Genomic DNA, 22,621 nt, shown 5'->3' with positions numbered 1-22,621 from the left:
AGAAGGACTAAGATATGAGTATAACTAACTGTGTGCGGTACTCAGTGTGTGGGGGGACAGCACTATAGTGGCAGAAGGTCTGACTACCACTTGTACACAGGGTGGGAGCGCTCGGCCACTGGATCTAGTCTGCTTCCCACCGTGTTCTTGAGTTAACACAGAGGTGATATATCCTTCTCCTGAGTCAACAGTTAGCACAAAGGGCTTGCTGTAGTTCAGCAGCCCCCCAGACTGATGTGCCCACCAGAGTCTGGTAAGAAGCGCTGTCAGAGATGCAGAATTTGGGATCCAGGATCTGCAGAAGTTTGTCTGTTACGATCGTGTGGGCAGGCAAAGCACGGAACCCACATGATCATGACCAAAGGGAACGCACACGGGTATCACCAGGGTCACACGGGACTCACACCGGTTTCAGGCAACTGACCCTGTGCTACAAGGGAGGATGACAGTGGCCCTACCTAAGCGGGGACATTGCCCTAATAAGGGCAGCCCAGCGGTCTTCGGATCTGGGCCCTAGCTGATCCTAGGAGCCACACACCAGAACAGGATGCATTCACATGCCACATGACAGACCCAGAATACACCGCATACAACATACAACGACTAGTAACAGATTGGAAGCTGAATATAAATACCAGGTATTGGTTGACATGTTGTACAAGATGTTGAAAGCTAGCAGGCCACTTCATGGCTCCTGGTTATACCGCTAGTCCCTACACTAACCAGGAGTCCAGCAGAACCGGACACCGTTCACACCGCACGCTGCAACAGGACAAGACACAGCTAGCAGGACACACAGCAAGCTAACACAAAACTGACAGAATATAAACGTACAAATGGACATGAACCAAGTCACACTGCAAACCTCACCAGACAAGCATTCATGACTGCTCGCCTGAGGGGCCATGCAGTGACTGACCAGGGGATTGGCTAGCAGACAGTACCACACCCAGCCAGCTCAATCATTAACCCTGTGAGTGCTGTGCTGCTGGAAACACAATAGAACAACAAATCCCAGCAGCACACGTAACATTGTCATTCCCAAAGAGGACATCATTTGCTCATAGTTTTGGGACCTCCAGAATTGCTTGCCTACCTTCATCTGACAGGTTATACCCCAAATATTTAACCGTTGGCTGACCGTATTGGAGTTTCTACATGTTTACTTTATGGCCTTGCTCATAAATAAACCTCAAGAGTACGACTGTGTCCCCCCACAATTCTCTCCACTGTCTGCTGCTGGCTACCAACATACAGTAGTAGCTGACTACCTCTAAGAGGCTGGAACTGGGCTAAGTGTGCTGACATGGGCTGGGAGACAATTGTTGGAGGTTCCCAGCAGCCCTGAGGTACTCTGGTGAAGGTATACCTAATTCTATCATAATATCTCATCTCAACACATTTACTGGACATATTCGGGACTACCTAATCTGACATTCACAGGCTTATTTGTCTCTAGGTCTGTTATAACTGGTTCAGAGAGGGATTCCCTGTGGGTCCGGCCATTAACCCCTCTTACCAGGATATGACTATTACTACATTTTACATTGGCTACATATTGGGATGTATTAATGTCCTGGTCGCTCCTGAGCCCACCAGGAAAGTAATCATCCGCCCATTCACCTGGAGATCTATCTCAGGCAGTGGAGATTGCCATGAGATCCTCCAAGTGTTGTACATCGACCCCTCCTAGTCATTTTTCCCCAAGGTGGCTGAGAACATTGTTTCTCAGGGCAGTCTCAGGCAAAATCACTAGACTTTCCATAATTCCAACACACATTTAAATCCCTGAGCTGCATCCCACATCTGCTTCTTCCTCTGTCTCTACTTTCACATCCTCTTGCTATCCAATAACCTCTCTGACTTTCTTGAACCATCATATCACATTCTTCTGCATGTTTTGCATATTGCAAAACATCCTGCAACGATCTCATCCTCAGGGTAACCATGTATCTCATTATATAACCTCCTATTCCCTTCTGATTATACTATAGAAGGGATCTACCATCTCCTCCTCACACATTCGCTTCATGCAATATAAGACAGCAATACAAATATTACATTATGTTAGTAGGCGGCCGCCCTCTTCATATTCTTAGTTACTCTATAACACAATATCAAAGAGAAAGTAATAGAAAGATAAGGAGTAAAGTTCCTGGACACCCCTGTGTCCCATGACGTCATCTAACCACTTTTTACGTGTCGCACGGAGTTAATTCTTTCCTGTAGCCTTCTCACAATGGCTATGGTCTCACATAGACTACTTCTATTGCCCCTTTGGCAACCCATTCGTCTATACTTCTCATTTACCTTACACATTTCACATAGACTACTGCTATTGTCCCTTCGTCTATGATTGCCTCTCATTTACAATACACATTGTAAATTCTACTAACACTAAAGTATACAGAAGAAGAAGAAGAGAGAAGAGAAGTTTAACCATTGTTATACTTACTACACGTTATCTGGGAGGCTTCCAAATTCTCCGGCTAGTTCGGAAAAACGTCACTGTTTCAGACAGGATGCCCGACTGGCCTCTAATTACGTCTAAGCAAGACGAAGGTCTTTTAATGATCGGAGAGTACTTCAGACCCACCTTTTCACAGCCAGGCTGTCCTCTCCCTCTGCAGTGAGTGATTCCGGCTCGAAGGACCAAAAATGTAAGGAGAATTTATGTGTTATCAAAGAGAAACGATCCCAGATCCCGTGCAGAAGTCTGGGCCCAGGAGAAATTCAAATCAAACCAACTTTATATGGTATCAAGTGATTTTCTGCTTTATTCTGAGGTGGACAAAGCATATATAGCCTAAATGACATCATAGCAAAACGTATATACCTTCAAGATGGATAGAATATATGATAGGTTAAGATAAAAAATGATTAACATAAGTTACACCTTCTAGGGTGTATCTATTACATACAATGAGACCACTATGAATTCAGGAGAAAGGAATGCATGTAATACTTTACAGACTTACCCCCTGTAGTGTGTAGCTTCCTGTCTATAGATATGCATACATGGGGGGTCTAGTAGACTATCATCTTTCCTGAGAAGACATGGAGGCCTAAAGAAGGGTTATATTTAACCCTTTAACTACTCATACCAGTATCATGCTCTACAATGCAATATAGAATAATTAACTGATACATTGATCTACAATTTTCTTAACAGGATTGCTAATTAGCTACTACAGTCCTCCGCTCTACCAGCTGAGCTATCGAAGGTTTAGCCAGATATGCGTGCAGCTGCTTCCTAGGTTTTTGTGTCAGTGCCAACTAAAAAGAAGTTGGCCCTTCATTTGAAGGTAGTGCCAAGTGGAAGTTTTGGAGGATGCGGGCATCGATCCCGCTACCTCTCGCATGCTAAGCGAGCGCTCTACCATTTGAGCTAATCCCCCTCTCCGGTTGCTGGCTTCTGGCACTCGGGTCACACCGCAGTCATGTTATCATGCCTAAACCAAGCTTTGACCATGGGAGAAGAAAGGTTTCTTTTTTTTTTTTTCAAGTGTGGATTTTTTGGTGCCTTGAAATATAAAGGACAGTGGAGTTTGCTGGGCTTTGGGTGGCCTGAAAGAACGAGACAGTGAATTTTTGGGGTACCTTTTTCCTGGGAGCATGAAAAATACAAAACTCTGCGCCTAGCAGAGGATGGTTTCGATCCATCGACCTCTGGGTTATGGGCCCAGCACGCTCCCGCTGCGCCACTCTGCTGCTGCTTAAACCTCTCTTACGAGAAGCCACATTACCGTCTGACTGTTGTCAAGCCACTAACGAAGCAGAAGAGTTGGCTTTAGTCACACTAGGGGTGAGAGTTGCATTTTCACGATTGAGAAGTGGTGCGAATTCTATGGCGTTGGTGGTATAGTGGTGAGCATAGCTGCCTTCCAAGCAGTTGACCCGGGTTCGATTCCCGGCCAACGCATTGTTACTCTTGTTTTGAAGTATTCTTGTTAACACTCTCTCCAAAGGCCAATGGTTGTGCGCCCAGGAGGTATGCAGCTGCAAAGTCTGTGCGAGAGAGCCTCCGAGTTGAAGCATGCAAGGTTGTCGGACACTCAAAAGCATCCTTCGAGCCGGAATCGAACCAGCGACCTAAGGATTGCTAATTAGCTACTACAGTCCTCCGCTCTACCAGCTGAGCTATCGAAGGTTTAGCCAGATATGCGTGCAGCTGCTTCCTAGGTTTTTGTGTCAGTGCCAACTAAAAAGAAGTTGGCCCTTCATTTGAAGGTAGTGCCAAGTGGAAGTTTTGGAGGATGCGGGCATCGATCCCGCTACCTCTCGCATGCAAGTTTGTCGGACACTCAAAAGCATCCTTCGAGCCGGAATCGAACCAGCGACCTAAGGATTGCTAATTAGCTACTACAGTCCGCTCTACCAGCTGAGCTATCGAAGGTTTAGCCAGATATGCGTGCAGCTGCTTCCTAGGTTTTTGTGTCAGTGCCAACTAAAAAGAAGTTGGCCCTTCATTTGAAGGTAGTGGCAAGTGGAAGTTTTGGAGGATGCGGGCATCGATCCCGCTACCTCTCGCATGCTAAGCGAGCGCTCTACCATTTGAGCTAATCCCCCTCTACCGTTGCTGGCTTCTGGCACTCGGGTCACACCGCAGTCATGTTATCATGCCTAAACCAAGCTTTGACCATGGGAGAAGAAAGGTTTCTTTTTTTTTTTTTTAAGTGTGGATTTTTTGGTGCCTTGAAATATAAAGGACAGTGGAGTTTGCTGGGCTTTGGGTGGCCTGAAAGAACGAGACAGTGAATTTTTGGGGTACCTTTTTCCTGGGAGCATGAAAAATACAAAACTCTGCGCCTAGCAGAGGATGGTTTCGATCCATCGACCTCTGGGTTATGGGCCCAGCACGCTCCCGCTGCGCCACTCTGCTGCCGCTTACGCCTCTCTTACGAGAAGCCACATTACCGTCTGACTGTTGTCAAGCCACTAACGAAGCAGAAGAGTTGGCTTTAGTCACACTAGGGGTGAGAGTTGCATTTTCACGATTGAGAAGTGGTGCGAATTCTATGGCGTTGGTGGTATAGTGGTGAGCATAGCTGCCTTCCAAGCAGTTGACCCGGGTTCGATTCCCGGCCAACGCATTGTTACTCTTGTTTTGAAGTATTCTTGTTAACACTCTCTCCAAAGGCCAATGGTTGTGCGGTCAGGCTCAAAAAGAGTGCGCCCAGGAGGTATGCAGCTGCAAAGTCTGTGCGAGAGAGCCTCCGAGTTGAAGCATGCAAGGTTGTCGGACACTCAAAAGCATCCTTCGAGCCGGAATCGAACCAGCGACCTAAGGATTGCTAACTAGCTACTACAGTCCTCCGCTCTACCAGCTGAGCTATCGAAGGTTTAGCCAGATATGCGTGCAGCTGCTTCCTAGGTTTTTGTGTCAGTGCCAACTAAAAAGAAGTTGGCCCTTCATTTGAAGGTAGTGCCAAGTGGAAGTTTTGGAGGATGCGGGCATCGATCCCGATACCTCTCGCATGCTAAGCGAGCGCTCTACCATTTGAGCTAATCCCCCTCTACGGTTGCTGGCTTCTGGCACTCGGGTCACACCGCAGTCATGTTATCATGCCTAAACCAAGCTTTGACCATGGGAGAAGAAAGGTTTCTTTTTTTTTTTTTTAAGTGTGGATTTTTTGGTGCCTTGAAATATAAAGGACAGTGGAGTTTGCTGGGCTTTGGGTGGCCTGAAAGAACGAGACAGTGAATTTTTGGGGTACCTTTTTCCTGGGAGCATGAAAAATACAAAACTCTGCGCCTAGCAGAGGATGGTTTCGATCCATCGACCTCTGGGTTATGGGCCCAGCACGCTCCCGCTGCGCCACTCTGCTGCTGCTTAAACCTCTCTTACGAGAAGCCACATTACCGTCTGACTGTTGTCAAGCCACTAACGAAGCAGAAGAGTTGGCTTTAGTCACACTAGGGGTGAGAGTTGCATTTTCACGATTGAGAAGTGGTGCGAATTCTATGGCGTTGGTGGTATAGTGGTGAGCATAGCTGCCTTCCAAGCAGTTGACCCGGGTTCGATTCCCGGCCAACGCATTGTTTCTCTTGTTTTGAAGTATTCTTGTTAACACTCTCTCCAGAGGCCAATGGTTGTGCGGTCAGGCTCAAAAATAGTGCGGCCAGGAGGTATGCAGCTGCAAAGTCTGTGCAAGAGAGCCTCCAAGTTGAAGCATGCAAGGTTATCGGACACTCAAAAGCATCCTTCGAGCCGGAATCGAACCAGCGACCTAAGGATTGCTAACTAGCTACTACAGTCCTCCGCTCTACCAGCTGAGCTATCGAAGGTTTAGCCAGATATGCGTGCAGCTGCTTCCTAGGTTTTTGTGTCAGTGCCAACTAAAAAGAAGTTGGCCCTTCATTTGAAGGTAGTGCCAAGTGGAAGTTTTGGAGGATGCGGGCATCGATCCCGCTACCTCTCGCATGCTAAGCGAGCGCTCTACCATTTGAGCTAATCCCCCTCTACGGTTGCTGGCTTCTGGCACTCGGGTCACACCGCAGTCATGTTATCATGCCTAAACCAAGCTTTGACCATGGGAGAAGAAAGGTTTCTTTTTTTTTTTTTTAAGTGTGGATTTTTTGGTGCCTTGAAATATAAAGGACAGTGGAGTTTGCTGGGCTTTGGGTGGCCTGAAAGAACGAGACAGTGAATTTTTGGGGTACCTTTTTCCTGGGAGCATGAAAAATACAAAACTCTGCGCCTAGCAGAGGATGGTTTCGATCCATCGACCTCTGGGTTATGGGCCCAGCACGCTCCCGCTGCGCCACTCTGCTGCCGCTTACGCCTCTCTTACGAGAAGCCACATTACCGTCTGACTGTTGTCAAGCCACTAACGAAGCAGAAGAGTTGGCTTTAGTCACACTAGGGGTGAGAGTTGCATTTTCACGATTGAGAAGTGGTGCGAATTCTATGGCGTTGGTGGTATAGTGGTGAGCATAGCTGCCTTCCAAGCAGTTGACCCGGGTTCGATTCCCGGCCAACGCATTGTTACTCTTGTTTTGAAGTATTCTTGTTAACACTCTCTCCAAAGGCCAATGGTTGTGCGGTCAGGCTCAAAAAGAGTGCGCCCAGGAGGTATGCAGCTGCAAAGTCTGTGCGAGAGAGCCTCCGAGTTGAAGCATGCAAGGTTGTCGGACACTCAAAAGCATCCTTCGAGCCGGAATCGAACCAGCGACCTAAGGATTGCTAATTAGCTACTACAGTCCTCCGCTCTACCAGCTGAGCTATCGAAGGTTTAGCCAGATATGCGTGCAGCTGCTTCCTAGGTTTTTGTGTCAGTGCCAACTAAAAAGAAGTTGGCCCTTCATTTGAAGGTAGTGCCAAGTGGAAGTTTTGGAGGATGCGGGCATCGATCCCGCTACCTCTCGCATGCTAAGCGAGCGCTCTACCATTTGAGCTAATCCCCCTCTGCGGTTGCTGGCTTCTGGCACTCGGGTCACACCGCAGTCATGTTATCATGCCTAAACCAAGCTTTGACCATGGGAGAAGAAAGGTTTCTTTTTTTTTTTTTTTTTTAAGTGTGGATTTTTTGGTGCCTTGAAATATAAAGAACAGTGGAGTTTGCTGGGCTTTGGGTGGCCTGAAAGAACGAGACAGTGAATTTTTGGGGTACCTTTTTCCTGGGAGCATGAAAAATACAAAACTCTGCGCCTAGCAGAGGATGGTTTCGATCCATCGACCTCTGGGTTATGGGCCCAGCACTCTCCCGCTGCGCCACTCTGCTGCTGCTTACGCCTCTCTTACGAGAAGCCACATTACCGTCTGACTGTTGTCAAGCCACTAACGAAGCAGAAGAGTTGGCTTTAGTCACACTAGGGGTGAGAGTTGCATTTTCACGATTGAGAAGTGGTGCGAATTCTATGGCGTTGGTGGTATAGTGGTGAGCATAGCTGCCTTCCAAGCAGTTGACCCGGGTTCGATTCCTGGCCAACGCATTGTTACTCTTGTTTTGAAGTATTCTTGTTAACACTCTCTCCAAAGGCCAATGGTTGTGCGGTCAGGCTCAAAAAGAGTGCGCCCAGGAGGTATGCAGCTGCAAAGTCTGTGCGAGAGAGCCTCCGAGTTGAAGCATGCAAGGTTGTCGGACACTCAAAAGCATCCTTCGAGCCGGAATCGAACCAGCGACCTAAGGATTGCTAATTAGCTACTACAGTCCTCCGCTCTACCAGCTGAGCTATCGAAGGTTTAGCCAGATATGCGTGCAGCTGCTTCCTAGGTTTTTGTGTCAGTGCCAACTAAAAAGAAGTTGGCCCTTCATTTGAAGGTAGTGCCAAGTGGAAGTTTTGGAGGATGCGGGCATCGATCCCGCTACCTCTCGCATGCTAAGCGAGCGCTCTACCATTTGAGCTAATCCCCCTCTACGGTTGCTGGCTTCTGGCACTCGGGTCACACCGCAGTCATGTTATCATGCCTAAACCAAGCTTTGACCATGGGAGAAGAAAGGTTTCTTTTTTTTTTTTTTTTTTTAAGTGTGGATTTTTTGGTGCCTTGAAATATAAAGGACAGTGGAGTTTGCTGGGCTTTGGGTGGCCTGAAAGAACGAGACAGTGAATTTTTGGGGTACCTTTTTCCTGGGAGCATGAAAAATACAAAACTCTGCGCCTAGCAGAGGATGGTTTCGATCCATCGACCTCTGGGTTATGGGCCCAGCACGCTCCCGCTGCGCCACTCTGCTGCCGCTTACACCTCTCTTACGAGAAGCCACATTACCGTCTGACTGTTGTCAAGCCACTAACGAAGCAGAAGAGTTGGCTTTAGTCACACTAGGGGTGAGAGTTGCATTTTCACGATTGAGAAGTGGTGCGAATTCTATGGCGTTGGTGGTATAGTGGTGAGCATAGCTGCCTTCCAAGCAGTTGACCCGGGTTCGATTCCCGGCCAACGCATTGTTACTCTTGTTTTGAAGTATTCTTGTTAACACTCTCTCCAAAGGCCAATGGTTGTGCGGTCAGGCTCAAAAAGAGTGCGCCCAGGAGGTATGCAGCTGCAAAGTCTGTGCGAGAGAGCCTCCGAGTTGAAGCATGCAAGGTTGTCGGACACTCAAAAGCATCCTTCGAGCCGGAATCGAACCAGCGACCTAAGGATTGCTAATTAGCTACTACAGTCCTCCGCTCTACCAGCTGAGCTATCGAAGGTTTAGCCAGATATGCGTGCAGCTGCTTCCTAGGTTTTTGTGTCAGTGCCAACTAAAAAGAAGTTGGCCCTTCATTTGAAGGTAGTGCCAAGTGGAAGTTTTGGAGGATGCGGGCATCGATCCCGCTACCTCTCGCATGCTAAGCGAGCGCTCTACCATTTGAGCTAATCCCCCTCTACGGTTGCTGGCTTCTGGCACTCGGGTCACACCGCAGTCATGTTATCATGCCTAAACCAAGCTTTGACCATGGGAGAAGAAAGGTTTCTTTTTTTTTTTTTTTTTTAAGTGTGGATTTTTTGGTGCCTTGAAATATAAAGAACAGTGGAGTTTGCTGGGCTTTGGGTGGCCTGAAAGAACGAGACAGTGAATTTTTGGGGTACCTTTTTCCTGGGAGCATGAAAAATACAAAACTCTGCGCCTAGCAGAGGATGGTTTCGATCCATCGACCTCTGGGTTATTGGCCCAGCACGCTCCCGCTGTGCCACTCTGCTGCCGCTTACACCTCTCTTACGAGAAGCCACATTACCGTCTGACTGTTGTCAAGCCACTAACGAAGCAGAAGACTTGGCTTTAGTCACACTAGGGGTGAGAGTTGCATTTTCACGATTGAGAAGTGGTGCGAATTCTATGGCGTTGGTGGTATAGTGGTGAGCATAGCTGCCTTCCAAGCAGTTGACCCGGGTTCGATTCCCGGCCAACGCATTGTTACTCTTGTTTTGAAGTATTCTTGTTAACACTCTCTCCAAAGGCCAATGGTTGTGCGGTCAGGCTCAAAAAGAGTGCGCCCAGGAGGTATGCAGCTGCAAAGTCTGTGCGAGAGAGCCTCCGAGTTGAAGCATGCAAGGTTGTCGGACACTCAAAAGCATCCTTCGAGCCGGAATCGAACCAGCGACCTAAGGATTGCTAATTAGCTACTACAGTCCTCCGCTCTACCAGCTGAGCTATCGAAGGTTTAGCCAGATATGCGTGCAGCTGCTTCCTAGGTTTTTGTGTCAGTGCCAACTAAAAAGAAGTTAACCCTTCATTTGAAGGTAGTGCCAAGTGGAAGTTTTGGAGGATGCGGGCATCGATCCCGCTACCTCTCGCATGCTAAGCGAGCGCTCTACCATTTGAGCTAATCCCCCTCTACGGTTGCTGGCTTCTGGCACTCGGGTCACACCGCAGTCATGTTATCATGCCTAAACCAAGCTTTGACCATGGGAGAAGAAAGGTTTCTTTTTTTTTTTTTTTTTTTAAGTGTGGATTTTTTGGTGCCTTGAAATATAAAGGACAGTGGAGTTTGCTGGGCTTTGGGTGGCCTGAAAGAACGAGACAGTGAATTTTTGGGGTACCTTTTTCCTGGGAGCATGAAAAATACAAAACTCTGCGCCTAGCAGAGGATGGTTTCGATCCATCGACCTCTGGGTTATGGGCCCAGCACGCTCCCGCTGTGCCACTCTGCTGCTGCTTAAACCTCTCTTACGAGAAGCCACATTACCGTCTGACTGTTGTCAAGCCACTAACGAAGCAGAAGAGTTGGCTTTAGTCACACTAGGGGTGAGAGTTGCATTTTCACGAGTGAGAAGTGGTGCGAATTCTATGGCGTTGGTGGTATAGTGGTGAGCATAGCTGCCTTCCAAGCAGTTGACCCGGGTTCGATTCCCGGCCAATGCATTGTTTCTCTTGTTTTGAAGTATTCTTGTTAACACTCTCTCCAAAGGCCAATGGTTGTGCGGTCAGGCTCAAAAAGAGTGCGCCCAGGAGGTATGCAGCTGCAAAGTCTGTGCGAGAGAGCCTCCGAGTTGAAGCATGCAAGGTTGTCGGACACTCAAAAGCATCCTTCGAGCCGGAATCGAACCAGCGACCTAATGATTGCTAATTAGCTACTACAGTCCTCCGCTCTACCAGCTGAGCTATCGAAGGTTTAGCCAGATATGCCTGCAGCTGCTTCCTAGGTTTTTGTGTCAGTGCCAACTAAAAAGAAGTTGGCCCTTCATTTGAAGGTAGTGCCAAGTGGAAGTTTTGGAGGATGCGGGCATCGATCCCGCTACCTCTCGCATGCTAAGCGAGCGCTCTACCATTTGAGCTAATCCCCCTCTACGGTTGCTGGCTTCTGGCACTCGGGTCACACCGCAGTCATGTTATCATGCCTAAACCAAGCTTTGACCATGGGAGAAGAAAGGTTTCTTTTTTTTTTTTTTTTTAAGTGTGGATTTTTTGGTGCCTTGAAATATAAAGGACAGTGGAGTTTGCTGGGCTTTGGGTGGCCTGAAAGAACGAGACAGTGAATTTTTGGGGTACCTTTTTCCTGGGAGCATGAAAAATACAAAACTCTGCGCCTAGCAGAGGATGGTTTCAATCCATCGACCTCTGGGTTATGGGCCCAGCACGCTCCCGCTGCGCCACTCTGCTGCTGCTTAAACCTCTCTTACGAGAAGCCACATTACCGTCTGACTGTTGTCAAGCCACTAACGAAGCAGAAGAGTTGGCTTTAGTCACACTAGGGGTGAGAGTTGCATTTTCACGATTGAGAAGCAGTGCGAATTCTATGGCGTTGGTGGTATAGTGGTGAGCATAGCTGCCTTCCAAGCAGTTGACCCGGGTTCGATTCCCGGCCAACGCATTGTTTCTCTTGTTTTGAAGTATTCTTGTTAACACTCTCTCCAAAGGCCAATGGTTGTGCGGTCAGGCTCAAAAAGAGTGCGCCCAGGAGGTATGCAGCTGCAAAGTCTGTGCGAGAGAGCCTCCGAGTTGAAGCATGCAAGGTTGTCGGACACTCAAAAGCATCCTTCGAGCCGGAATCGAACCAGCGACCTAAGGATTGCTAATTAGCTACTACAGTCCAACGCTCTACCAGCTGAGCTATCGAAGGTTTAGCCAGATATGCGTGCAGCTGCTTCCTAGGTTTTTGTGTCAGTGCCAACTAAAAAGAAGTTGGCCCTTCATTTGAAGGTAGTGCCAAGTGGAAGTTTTGGAGGATGCGGGCATCGATCCCGCTACCTCTCGCATGCTAAGCGAGCGCTCTACCATTTGAGCTAATCCCCCTCTACGGTTGCTGGCTTCTGGCACTCGGGTCACACCGCAGTCATGTTATCATGCCTAAACCAAGCTTTGACCATGGGAGAAGAAAGGTTTCTTTTTTTTTTTTTTTTTTAAGTGTGGATTTTTTGGTGCCTTGAAATATAAAGGACAGTGGAGTTTGCTGGGCTTTGGGTGGCCTGAAAGAACGAGACAGTGAATTTTTGGGGTACCTTTTTCCTGGGAGCATGAAAAATACAAAACTCTGCGCCTAGCAGAGGATGGTTTCGATCCATCGACCTCTGGGTTATGGGCCCAGCACGCTCCCGCTGCGCCACTCTGCTGCTGCTTAAACCTCTCTTACGAGAAGCCACATTACCGTCTGACTGTTGTCAAGCCACTAACGAAGCAGAAGAGTTGGCTTTAGTCACACTAGGGGTGAGAGTTGCATTTTCACGATTGAGAAGCGGTGTGAATTCTATGGCGTTGGTGGTATAGTGGTGAGCATAGCTGCCTTCCAAGCAGTTGACCCGGGTTCGATTCCCGGCCAACGCATTGTTACTCTTGATTTGAAGTATTCTTGTTAACACTCTCTCCAAAGGCCAATGGTTTGTCGGTCAGGCTCAAAAAGAGTGCGCCCAGGAGGTATGCAGCTGCAAAGTCTGTGCGAGAGAGCCTCCGAGTTGAAGCATGCAAGGTTGTCGGACACTCAAAAGCATCCTTCGAGCCGGAATCAAACCAGCGACCTAAGGATTGCTAATTAGCTACTACAGTCCAACGCTCTACCAGCTGAGCTATCGAAGGTTTAGCCAGATATGCGTGCAGCTGCTTCCTAGGTTTTTGTGTCAGTGCCAACTAAAAAGAAGTTGGCCCTTCATTTGAAGGTAGTGCCAAGTGGAAGTTTTGGAGGATGCGGGCATCGATCCGGCTACCTCTCGCATGCTAAGCGAGCGCTCTACCATTTGAGCTAATCCCCCTCTACGGTTGCTGGCTTCTGGCACTCGGGTCACACCGCAGTCATGTTATCATGCCTAAACCAAGCTTTGACCATGGGAGAAGAAAGGTTTCTTTTTTTTTTTTTTTTTTTTAAGTGTGGATTTTTTGGTGCCTTGAAATATAAAGGACAGTGGAGTTTGCTGGGCTTTGGGTGGCCTGAAAGAACGAGACAGTGAATTTTTGGGGTACCTTTTTCCTGGGAGCATGAAAAATACAAAACTCTGCGCCTAGCAGAGGATGGTTTCGATCCATCGACCTCTGGGTTATGGGCCCAGCACGCTCCCGCTGTGCCACTCTGCTGCTGCTTAAACCTCTCTTACGAGAAGCCACATTACCGTCTGACTGTTGTCAAGCCACTAACGAAGCAGAAGAGTTGGCTTTAGTCACACTAGGGGTGAGAGTTGCATTTTCACGAGTGAGAAGTGGTGCGAATTCTATGGCGTTGGTGGTATAGTGGTGAGCATAGCTGCCTTCCAAGCAGTTGACCCGGGTTCGATTCCCGGCCAACGCATTGTTTCTCTTGTTTTGAAGTATTCTTGTTAACACTCTCTCCAAAGGCCAATGGTTGTGCGGTCAGGCTCAAAAAGAGTGCGCCCAGGAGGTATGCAGCTGCAAAGTCTGTGCGAGAGAGCCTCCGAGTTGAAGCATGCAAGGTTGTCGGACACTCAAAAGCATCCTTCGAGCCGGAATCGAACCAGCGACCTAATGATTGCTAATTAGCTACTACAGTCCTCCGCTCTACCAGCTGAGCTATTGAAGGTTTAGCCAGATATGCCTGCAGCTGCTTCCTAGGTTTTTGTGTCAGTGCCAACTAAAAAGAAGTTGGCCCTTCATTTGAAGGTAGTGCCAAGTGGAAGTTTTGGAGGATGCGGGCATCGATCCCGCTACCTCTCGCATGCTAAGCGAGCGCTCTACCATTTGAGCTAATCCCCCTCTACGGTTGCTGGCTTCTGGCACTCGGGTCACACCGCAGTCATGTTATCATGCCTAAACCAAGCTTTGACCATGGGAGAAGAAAGGTTTCTTTTTTTTTTTTTTTTTAAGTGTGGATTTTTTGGTGCCTTGAAATATAAAGGACAGTGGAGTTTGCTGGGCTTTGGGTGGCCTGAAAGAACGAGACAGTGAATTTTTGGGGTACCTTTTTCCTGGGAGCATGAAAAATACAAAACTCTGCGCCTAGCAGAGGATGGTTTCAATCCATCGACCTCTGGGTTATGGGCCCAGCACGCTCCCGCTGCGCCACTCTGCTGCTGCTTAAACCTCTCTTACGAGAAGCCACATTACCGTCTGACTGTTGTCAAGCCACTAACGAAGCAGAAGAGTTGGCTTTAGTCACACTAGGGGTGAGAGTTGCATTTTCACGATTGAGAAGCAGTGCGAATTCTATGGCGTTGGTGGTATAGTGGTGAGCATAGCTGCCTTCCAAGCAGTTGACCCGGGTTCGATTCCCGGCCAACGCATTGTTTCTCTTGTTTTGAAGTATTCTTGTTAGGCTCAAAAAGAGTGCGCCCAGGAGGTATGCAGCTGCAAAGTCTGTGCGAGAGAGCCTCCGAGTTGAAGCATGCAAGGTTGTCGGACACTCAAAAGCATCCTTCGAGCCGGAATCGAACCAGCGACCTAAGGATTGCTAATTAGCTACTACAGTCCTCCGCTCTACCAGCTGAGCTATCGAAGGTTTAGCCAGATATGCGTGCAGCTGCTTCCTAGGTTTTTGTGTCAGTGCCAACTAAAAAGAAGTTGGCCCTTCATTTGAAGGTAGTGCCAAGTGGAAGTTTTGGAGGATGCGGGCATCGATCCCGCTACCTCTCGCATGCTAAGCGAGCGCTCTACCATTTGAGCTAATCCCCCTCTGCGGTTGCTGGCTTCTGGCACTCGGGTCACACCGCAGTCATGTTATCATGCCTAAACCAAGCTTTGACCATGGGAGAAGAAAGGTTTCTTTTTTTTTTTTTTTTTTTTTAAGTGTGGATTTTTTGGTGCCTTGAAATATAAAGGACAGTGGAGTTTGCTGGGCTTTGGGTGGCCTGAAAGAACGAGACAGTGAATTTTTGGGGTACCTTTTTCCTGGGAGCATGAAAAATACAAAACTCTGCGCCTAGCAGAGGATGGTTTCGATCCATCGCCCTCTGGGTTATGGGCCCAGCACGCTCCCGCTGCGCCACTCTGCTGCCGCTTACACCTCTCTTACGAGAAGCCACATTACCGTCTGACTGTTGTCAAGCCACTAACGAAGCAGAAGAGTTGGCTTTAGTCACACTAGGGGTGAGAGTTGCATTTTCACGATTGAGAAGTGGTGCGAATTCTATGGCGTTGGTGGTATAGTGGTGAGCATAGCTGCCTTCCAAGCAGTTGACCCGGGTTCGATTCCCGGCCAACGCATTGTTACTCTTGTTTTGAAGTATTCTTGTTAACACTCTCTCCAAAGGCCAATGGTTGTGCGGTCAGGCTCAAAAAGAGTGCGCCCAGGAGGTATGCAGCTGCAAAGTCTGTGCGAGAGAGCCTCCGAGTTGAAGCATGCAAGGTTGTCGGACACTCAAAAGCATCCTTCGAGCCGGAATCGAACCAGCGACCTAAGGATTGCTAATTAGCTACTACAGTCCTCCGCTCTACCAGCTGAGCTATTGAAGGTTTAGCCAGATATGCGTGCAGCTGCTTCCTAGGTTTTTGTGTCAGTGCCAACTAAAAAGAAGTTGGCCCTTCATTTGAAGGTAGTGCCAAGTGGAAGTGGAAGTTTTGGAGGATGCGGGCATTGATCCCGCTACCTCTCGCATGCTAAGCGAGCGCTCTACCATTTGAGCTAATCCCCCTCTACGGTTGCTGGCTTCTGGCACTCGGGTCACACCGCAGTCATGTTATCATGACTAAACCAAGCTTTGACCATGGGAGAAGAAAGGTTTTTTTTTTTTTTTTTTTAAAGTGTGGATTTTTTGGTGCCTTGAAATATAAAGGACAGTGGAGTTTGCTGGGCTTTGGGTGGCCTGAAAGAACGAGACATTGAATTTTTGGGGTACCTTTTTCCTGGGAGCATGAAAAATACAAAACTCTGCGCCTAGCAGAGGATGGTTTCGATCCATCGACCTCTGGGTTATGGGCCCAGCACGCTCCCGCTGTGCCACTCTGCTGCTGCTTAAACCTCTCTTACGAGAAGCCACATTACCGTCTGACTGTTGTCAAGCCACTAACGAAGCAGAAGAGTTGGCTTTAGTCACACTAGGGGTGAGAGTTGCATTTTCACGATTGAGAAGTGGTGCGAATTCTATGGCGTTGGTGGTATAGTGGTGAGCATAGCTGCCTTCCAAGCAGTTGACCCGGGTTGAGTAACGCATTGTTACTCTTGATTTGAAGTATTCTTGTTAACACTCTCTCCAAAGGCCAATGGTTGTGCGGTCAGGCTCAAAAAGAGTGCGCCCAGGAGGTATGCAGCTGCAAAGTCTGTGCGAGAGAGCCTCCGAGTTGAAGCATGCAAGGTTGTCGGACACTCAAAAGCATCCTTCGAGCCGGAATCGAACCAGCGACCTAAGGATTGCTAATTAGCTACTACAGTCCTCCGCTCTACCAGCTGAGCTATCGAAGGTTTAGCCAGATATGCGTGCAGCTGCTTCCTAGGTTTTTGTGTCAGTGCCAACTAAAAAGAAGTTAACCCTTCATTTGAAGGTAGTGCCAAGTGGAAGTTTTGGAGGATGCGGGCATCGATCCCGCTACCTCTCGCATGCTAAGCGAGCGCTCTACCATTTGAGCTAATCCCCCTCTACGGTTGCTGCCTTCTGGCACTCGGGTCACACCGCAGTCATGTTATCATGCCTAAACCAAGCTTTGACCATGGGAGAAGAAAGGTTTCTTTTTTTTTTTTTTTTTTTAAGTGTGGATTTTTTGGTGCCTTGAAATATAAAGGACAGTGGAGTTTGCTGGGCTTTGGGTGGCCTGAAAGAACGAGACAGTGAATTTTTGGGGTACCTTTTTCCTGGGAGCATGAAAAATACAAAACTCTGCGCCTAGCAGAGGATGGTTTCGATCCATCGACCTCTGGGTTATGGGGCCAGCACGCTCCCGCTGTGCCACTCTGCTGCTGCTTAAACCTCTCTTACGAGAAGCCACATTACCATCTGACTGTTGTCAAGCCACTAACGAAGCAGAAGAGTTGGCTTTAGTCACACTAGGGGTGAGAGTTGCATTTTCACGAGTGAGAAGTGGTGTGAATTCTATGGCGTTGGTGGTATAGTGGTGAGCATAGCTGCCTTCCAAGCAGTTGACCCGGGTTCGATTCCCGGCCAACGCATTGTTTCTCTTGTTTTGAAGTATTCTTGTTAACACTCTCTCCAAAGGCCAATGGTTGTGCGGTCAGGCTCAAAAAGAGTGCGCCCAGGAGGTATGCAGCTGCAAAGTCTGTGCGAGAGAGCCTCCGAGTTGAAGCATGCAAGGTTGTCGGACACTCAAAAGCATCCTTCGAGCCGGAATCGAACCAGCGACCTAAGGATTGCTAATTAGCTACTACAGTCCTCCGCTCTACCAGCTGAGCTATCGAAGGTTTAGCCAGATATGCGTGCAGCTGCTTCCTAGGTTTTTGTGTCAGTGCCAACTAAAAAGAAGTTAACCCTTCATTTGAAGGTAGTGCCAAGTGGAAGTTTTGGAGGATGCGGGCATCGATCCCGCTACCTCTCGCATGCTAAGCGAGCGCTCTACCATTTGAGCTAATCCCCCTCTACGGTTGCTGGCTTCTGGCACTCGGGTCACACCGCAGTCATGTTATCATGCCTAAACCAAGCTTTGACCATGGGAGAAGAAAGGTTTCTTTTTTTTTTTTTTTTTTAAGTGTGGATTTTTTGGTGCCTTGAAATATAAAGGACAGTGGAGTTTGCTGGGCTTTGGGTGGCCTGAAAGAACGAGACAGTGAATTTTTGGGGTACCTTTTTCCTGGGAGCATGAAAAATACAAAACTCTGCGCCTAGCAGAGGATGGTTTCGATCCATCGACCTCTGGGTTATGGGCCCAGCACGCTCCCGCTGCGCCACTCTGCTGCTGCTTAAACCTCTCTTACGAGAAGCCACATTACCGTCTGACTGTTGTCAAGCCACTAACGAAGCAGAAGAGTTGGCTTTAGTCACACTAGGGGTGAGAGTTGCATTTTCACGATTGAGAAGCGGTGTGAATTCTATGGCGTTGGTGGTATAGTGGTGAGCATAGCTGCCTTCCAAGCAGTTGACCCGGGTTCGATTCCCGGCCAACGCATTGTTACTCTTGTTTTGAAGTATTCTTGTTAACACTCTCTCCAAAGGCCAATGGTTGTACGGTCAGGCTCAAAAAGAGTGCGCCCAGGAGGTATGCAGCTGCAAAGTCTGTGCGAGAGAGCCTCCGAGTTGAAGCATGCAAGGTTGTCGGACACTCAAAAGCATCCTTCGAGCCGGAATCGAACCAGCGACCTAAGGATTGCTAATTAGCTACTACAGTCCTCCGCTCTACCAGCTGAGCTATCGAAGGTTTAGCCAGATATGCGTGCAGCTGCTTCCTAGGTTTTTGTGTCAGTGCCAACTAAAAAGAAGTTGGCCCTTCATTTGAAGGTAGTGCCAAGTGGAAGTTTTGGAGGATGCGGGCATCGATCCCGCTACCTCTCGCATGCTAAGCGAGCGCTCTACCATTTGAGCTAATCCCCCTCTGCGGTTGCTGGCTTCTGGCACTCGGGTCACACCGCAGTCATGTTATCATGCCTAAACCAAGCTTTGACCATGGGAGAAGAAAGGTTTCTTTTTTTTTTTTTTAAGTGTGGATTTTTTGGTGCCTTGAAATATAAAGGACAGTGGAGTTTGCTGGGCTTTGGGTGGCCTGAAAGAACGAGACAGTGAATTTTTGGGGTAGCTTTTTCCTGGGAGCATGAAAAATACAAAACTCTGCGCTAGCAGAGGATGGTTTCGATCCATCGACCTCTGGGTTATGGGCCCAGCACGCTCCCGCTGCGCCACTCTGCTGCTGCTTAAACCTCTCTTACGAGAAGCCACATTACCGTCTGACTGTTGTCAAGCCACTAACGAAGCAGAAGAGTTGGCTTTAGTCACACTAGGGGTGAGAGTTGCATTTTCACGATTGAGAAGTGGTGCGAATTCTATGGCGTTGGTGGTATAGTGGTGAGCATAGCTGCCTTCCAAGCAGTTGACCCGGGTTCGATTCCCGGCCAACGCATTGTTACTCTTGTTTTGAAGTATTCTTGTTAACACTCTCTCCAAAGGCCAATGGTTGTGCGGTCAGGCTCAAAAAGAGTGCGCCCAGGAGGTATGCAGCTGCAAAGTCTGTGCGAGAGAGCCTCCGAGTTGAAGCATGCAAGGTTGTCGGACACTCAAAAGCATCCTTCGAGCCGGAATCGAACCAGCGACCTAAGGATTGCTAATTAGCTACTACAGTCCTCTGCTCTACCAGCTGAGCTATCGAAGGTTTAGCCAGATATGCGTGCAGCTGCTTCCTAGGTTTTTGTGTCAGTGCCAACTAAAAAGAAGTTGGCCCTTCATTTGAAGGTAGTGCCAAGTGGAAGTTTTGGAGGATGCGGGCATCGATCCCGCTACCTCTCGCATGCTAAGCGAGCGCTCTACCATTTGAGCTAATCCCCCTTTACGGTTGCTGGCTTCTGGCACTCGGGTCACACCGCAGTCATGTTATCATGCCTAAACCAAGCTTTGACCATGGGAGAAGAAAGGTTTCTTTTTTTTTTTAAGTGTGGATTTTTTGGTGCCTTGAAATATAAAGGACAGTGGAGTTTGCTGGGCTTTGGGTGGCCTGAAAGAACGAGACAGTGAATTTTTGGGGTACCTTTTTCCTGGGAGCATGAAAAATACAAAACTCTGCGCCTAGCAGAGGATGGTTTCAATCCATCGACCTCTGGGTTATGGGCCCAGCACGCTCCTGCTGCGCCACTCTGCTGCTGCTTAAACCTCTCTTACGAGAAGCCACATTACCGTCTGACTGTTGTCAAGCCACTAACGAAGCAGAAGAGTTGGCTTTAGTCACACTAGGGGTGAGAGTTGCATTTTCACGATTGAGAAGTGGTGCGAATTCTATGGCGTTGGAACCCAAGCAGTTGACCCGGGGTTGATTCCTGGCCAACGCATTGTTTCTCTTGTTTTGAAGTATTCTTGTTAACACTCTCTCCAAAGGCCAATGGTTGTGCGGTCAGGCTCAAAAAGAGTGCGCCCAGGAGGTATATAGCTGCAAAGTCTTTGCGAGAGAGCCTCCGAGTTGAAGCATGCAAGGTTGTCGGACACTCAAAAGCATCCTTCGAGCCGGAATCTAACCAGCGACCTAAGGATTGCTAATTAGCTACTACAGTCCTCCGCTCTACCAGCTGAGCTATCGAAGGTTTAGCCAGATATGCGTGCAGCTGCTTCCTAGGTTTTTGTGTCAGTGCCAACTAAAAAGAAGTTTAGTGCCAAGTGGAAGTCTTGGAGGATGCGGGCATCGATCCCGCTACCTCTCGCATGCTAAGCGAGCGCTCTACCATTTGAGCTAATCCCCCTCTACGGTTGCTGGCTTCTGGCACTCGGGTCACACCGCAGTCATGTTACCATGACTAAACCAAGCTTTGACCATGGGAGAAGAAAGGTTTCTTTTTTTTTTTTTTTTTTTTTTAAGTGTGGATTTTTTGGTGCCTTGAAATATAAAGGACAGTGGAGTTTGCTGGGCTTTGGGTGGCCTGAAAGAACGAGACAGTGAATTTTTGGGGTACCTTTTTCCTGTGAGCATGAAAAATACAAAACTCTGCGCCTAGCAGAGGATGGTTTCGATCCATCGACCTCTGGGTTATGGGCCCAGCACGCTCCCGCTGCGCCACTCTGCTGCTGCTTACACCTCTCTTACGAGAAGCCACATTACCGTCTGACTGTTGTCAAGCCACAAACGAAGCAGAAATGGGGGGGCGTGGCCTGACTGAAGCCCGAGATGGACGCACCAGCTTGAGCTCCGTTCCGGACGAACCCTCCTCAGCTATAAACACTAGCACCAGCGGGACTTTTCACTGCCAAAGAGACTTCCTCCTCTGCAGGCATGACCCGACGAAATCCGGTGAAACCATCCCCGCAGCCGGTCGCCGACTTCTTCTCAGCGCGCGGCAGCTGGAGAGAATCAGCGGCCGCTCTCACCCCCCGCGCCCCCCTCCTCCTCTGCAGCTACAAACGAAGCTCCCTCCGAGACTCCGAGGAGACAGAGAAGACTGCTGGAAAGCCCAGGAGCCGCTCCAGGAGATGCCCATTCGCCTTCAGCGTCAGGAGAGGTGAGTGATGCAGCAGCATCCACTACACACAACAGCCCCCACTCTCCCAAAATGGCGCCCAACCTCATGGCAGGCACAAAAAATGGACACTCTCCTATAGCCAGTCCAGATAAGAGGAGACCTAGGCTGGAGGTCGCAGTTCACACACTACTACCCCCAACAGGCAGTACAGAGCTTATCGAAACGCTCCCATCCTCCAGTCAGCCCGCTTCAGAAGCTTTCATTAAAGAAATGCTACTGGCATTAAGAAACTCTATGCGGGAAGACTTTAACGCCCTTTCCGCCTCCATTAACTCCTCACTATCCGAAGTGGAAGAAAGAACCACCCACATAGAGCATAAAATGGAGGAAATAACCAACTCCCACAATACTCTAATTGACGCGCACTACGCTCTGGAAGATGAAGTGGCCCCAATAAAAACAAAGATGGCCGACTTAGAAGACTGCAACAGGCGGAATAATATTAAGTTCAGAGGCATCCCTGAAAAAGTCAGCCCAGCAGATTTGAAGGACTTCTTAACACAGCTAATGAAAAACCTGCTTCCATCCTCTCCTACTCAGGAGCTTATCATTGATAGAGCCCACCGCCTTCAAAAACCAAAATTCCTCCCTGACAATGTCCCACGTGATGTCATCGCGAGGATTCCTTTTTTTCACATTAAAGAGGCTCTCATGCTTGCTTCTCGCAAGGTGTCCGATCTCCCGCCACAATTTGTGAACATCCAACTATTTGTGGACCTTTCTTCCGCTACGATACAAGCCAGAAAAACATTTGCGCATATAACTACTGCTCTTAGAAGGGAAAAAATCCTATACAAATGGGGATTTCCCACAAAACTAATTCTGCGCAAGGAGGGAGCTGTGATTGCCTTTAATAACCCAGAGGAGGGTGAAAAGACTCTCGCAGCCTGGGGCATCCCTATCTTAAGCAATCTTCAAGGGAAAAACGCCATTGAACCTCCTGGAATTTCCCACGAGAATCCACATTCCCCCTCACCCCGCTGAACGAGTACCTTACCCATTAAAGAGATTGGAGGGTGCTCCAACGTCAGGTGAACTCTTTCCCCCTCAGTAAGATGCAGGTACTGGAACCTGCCGGATGGGACTCGTTGCTGTCACTTTCTTCTACTCTTGTTTGGTCACTGAGACCTGAACCGACAGTTACTCCCTCATGTGACCATGTTGTTTGGCGATTTAGGCCAGCTGTTTCAATTTTATATGTGTATATCCCCTGTCCTCCTCCTTG

At 48.5% G+C, this 22,621-nt stretch overlaps 14 non-coding genes across 14 annotated transcripts; all 14 read left to right on the top strand.

Annotated features, from left to right (window-relative positions):
• The first annotated feature begins 3,850 nt into the window (after positions 1 to 3,850).
• Positions 3,851 to 3,922, top strand: TRNAG-UCC (transfer RNA glycine (anticodon UCC)). Its single transcript has one exon. It is a non-coding gene; the product is annotated as a tRNA-Gly (tRNA).
• Positions 3,923 to 5,021: 1,099 nt separating this feature from the next.
• TRNAG-UCC (transfer RNA glycine (anticodon UCC)) lies at positions 5,022 to 5,093 on the top strand. Its single transcript has one exon. It is a non-coding gene; the product is annotated as a tRNA-Gly (tRNA).
• An 874-nt stretch (positions 5,094 to 5,967) lies between these two features.
• Positions 5,968 to 6,039, top strand: TRNAG-UCC (transfer RNA glycine (anticodon UCC)). The gene has a single exon. It is a non-coding gene; the product is annotated as a tRNA-Gly (tRNA).
• Positions 6,040 to 6,913: 874 nt separating this feature from the next.
• On the top strand, positions 6,914 to 6,985 carry TRNAG-UCC (transfer RNA glycine (anticodon UCC)). Its single transcript has one exon. It is a non-coding gene; the product is annotated as a tRNA-Gly (tRNA).
• Positions 6,986 to 8,814: 1,829 nt separating this feature from the next.
• Positions 8,815 to 8,886, top strand: TRNAG-UCC (transfer RNA glycine (anticodon UCC)). Its single transcript has one exon. It is a non-coding gene; the product is annotated as a tRNA-Gly (tRNA).
• Positions 8,887 to 9,764: 878 nt separating this feature from the next.
• On the top strand, positions 9,765 to 9,836 carry TRNAG-UCC (transfer RNA glycine (anticodon UCC)). Its single transcript has one exon. It is a non-coding gene; the product is annotated as a tRNA-Gly (tRNA).
• A 1,828-nt stretch (positions 9,837 to 11,664) lies between these two features.
• Positions 11,665 to 11,736, top strand: TRNAG-UCC (transfer RNA glycine (anticodon UCC)). The gene has a single exon. It is a non-coding gene; the product is annotated as a tRNA-Gly (tRNA).
• An 878-nt stretch (positions 11,737 to 12,614) lies between these two features.
• On the top strand, positions 12,615 to 12,686 carry TRNAG-UCC (transfer RNA glycine (anticodon UCC)). The gene has a single exon. It is a non-coding gene; the product is annotated as a tRNA-Gly (tRNA).
• An 880-nt stretch (positions 12,687 to 13,566) lies between these two features.
• TRNAG-UCC (transfer RNA glycine (anticodon UCC)) lies at positions 13,567 to 13,638 on the top strand. Its single transcript has one exon. It is a non-coding gene; the product is annotated as a tRNA-Gly (tRNA).
• Positions 13,639 to 14,515: 877 nt separating this feature from the next.
• TRNAG-UCC (transfer RNA glycine (anticodon UCC)) lies at positions 14,516 to 14,587 on the top strand. The gene has a single exon. It is a non-coding gene; the product is annotated as a tRNA-Gly (tRNA).
• Positions 14,588 to 15,434: 847 nt separating this feature from the next.
• Positions 15,435 to 15,506, top strand: TRNAG-UCC (transfer RNA glycine (anticodon UCC)). Its single transcript has one exon. It is a non-coding gene; the product is annotated as a tRNA-Gly (tRNA).
• A 1,825-nt stretch (positions 15,507 to 17,331) lies between these two features.
• Positions 17,332 to 17,403, top strand: TRNAG-UCC (transfer RNA glycine (anticodon UCC)). Its single transcript has one exon. It is a non-coding gene; the product is annotated as a tRNA-Gly (tRNA).
• An 878-nt stretch (positions 17,404 to 18,281) lies between these two features.
• On the top strand, positions 18,282 to 18,353 carry TRNAG-UCC (transfer RNA glycine (anticodon UCC)). Its single transcript has one exon. It is a non-coding gene; the product is annotated as a tRNA-Gly (tRNA).
• Positions 18,354 to 19,226: 873 nt separating this feature from the next.
• Positions 19,227 to 19,298, top strand: TRNAG-UCC (transfer RNA glycine (anticodon UCC)). Its single transcript has one exon. It is a non-coding gene; the product is annotated as a tRNA-Gly (tRNA).
• Positions 19,299 to 22,621: the final 3,323 nt, after the last annotated feature.

This window comes from Eleutherodactylus coqui, chromosome 1, assembly GCF_035609145.1.
Source record: "Eleutherodactylus coqui strain aEleCoq1 chromosome 1, aEleCoq1.hap1, whole genome shotgun sequence".
NCBI classification, from domain to species: domain Eukaryota; kingdom Metazoa; phylum Chordata; class Amphibia; order Anura; family Eleutherodactylidae; genus Eleutherodactylus; species Eleutherodactylus coqui.
Note: the sequence above shows the minus strand (reverse complement) of the source record. Positions and strands in the feature narration are given on the sequence as shown.